Below are 1824 nucleotides of genomic sequence, written 5' to 3' on the forward strand. Positions count from 1 at the left end.
TTGGCGTTGCTCAAAACAGAAACCAACGTATTGACGAATACGTAAGACTAAAAACTGTAAGGTGCATTAGGTTGGCATTTTACTTCGGAGAAACTTAGTATAGATAAGATTTGAATAGAAAATGGAAGTGATGTACAAAATAGAAAAAGGTAGGCGGTGCTACTTTTTAGAAGAACTGGAAATCTGCACTACAAAAGGAAAGCAATCAGACAGACTGCTTAATAAGAAAAATGAATTTGCTACTAACGCCTGCTTTAGTGTTTAGGATGATCTGCTCGTCGGTTTATTTCTACTGGAGTTAGTTGGTTCGTATAGTGAGGTGTTATGCCATCCTGTCCGGAAGTAGGGCCACCGATGCTCGACGTAACGTTCTACGCTATGCGCTTTTTAAAACGCACACTGCATCGTTATAGTTGTTGTGACGTCCAAATCTGCATTTTCTTCTTTTGTGATTCATATTCTTTCCTTGTGAGGTATATTTTACTAAATACAGAATTTTATAATTCTCATGTATCTTCCACTTGACAATACTGAACAATAATATGCAGAATTATGATTCTCGTGATTTGAAATCACCCATAAGGGATGCGCGCATGTAGCGCTGGCAATGGGAGGAAAAGCTATGTACAGCTGACGTCAACTATATACGTGCATATTTCTGGTCTTTTAGTTAGTATAATAACACATCTTAGGTACGTTACATGTACAACATGCTGATTCATGGGGTATGGGAAGAGGGCATATCGTAGGACGTCATGTCGACCATAGAAGAAGAGATACGATTTTTAAATTCAATGTCTGTAATTCGGTTTTTATGTTTTCCATTGTAGCTTCTGAAGTTCCCATTATGAGTAAAAATTTACTTAAGAGTAAAACACCGTACCCCGTTTGGAATTCTTATCCACCTTTTCCGGATCCAAATTTCACAGGACACCGTTTGAAACGTAGAGTTTAGTCTGTAGTACTAGCTCTGTTGGAGTTGACTCCTAGAGAACTTAGGTTTGGCGGTGGGTAATATCCAACTCAGGTCGTGGCTCTCTACACGGAGTGTGTGGACTCTTTTTCGGAACCCAATTTTTTTCAGCCCAAATCGAGGACAGTGCGCTTTCCCTGTTCACCTAAGGACGTTAGACCGCGATCTTCCTTCCTTCTTAGCTGCTTAATTCGTGTTTTCCGGTATTGCTCGCACGCAAATAATGCTGTAAGTTTAATAATTTGAGTTGTGATGAGTTTGAGTTACAGTAGTTGCGAACATAGCTAAAAGTAGAAGGGAGACTGAGATACTAGCCAAATGTTATTTAAAGGTTAATGCTCTTGATGCATTTACTCACTTGGTAGAGACTCCGTAATGTTTTAATCGCTTGGAATATTTAGGAACAAAGTTTATTAAAGTTGCAGAATGACCGTTTGTATCGGAAGTAAGGATCCGGTGTTTGTGTGCTACAACCTCAATTTCGAACCGAAATGACCTACACTCCCGTTTTCCGCTGTTCGTTCAGTCCGGTGGTTAGTTTTGCGTTTCCTCAAATATTGAAATGCGTGTGAAATCTTATGGGACTTAACTGCTGAGGTCATCAGTCGGTAAGCTTACACACTACTTAACCTAAATTATCCTAAGGACAAACCATACACACACACACACACACACACACACACACACACATGCCCGAGGGAGGACTCGAACCTCCGCCGGGACCAGCCGCACAATCCTTGACTGTAGCGCCTAAGACCACTCGGCTAATGCCGCGCGGCGCTGCGTTTCCTCTTTGAATCATATTTGTGTACAGAATTTGGTGACAAATTTTTGTCGTCTGCTTGTAGGCT

The sequence above is a fragment of the Schistocerca americana genome, unplaced genomic scaffold, assembly GCF_021461395.2.
Source record: "Schistocerca americana isolate TAMUIC-IGC-003095 unplaced genomic scaffold, iqSchAmer2.1 HiC_scaffold_43, whole genome shotgun sequence".
Classification (NCBI taxonomy): Eukaryota; Metazoa; Arthropoda; class Insecta; order Orthoptera; family Acrididae; genus Schistocerca; species Schistocerca americana.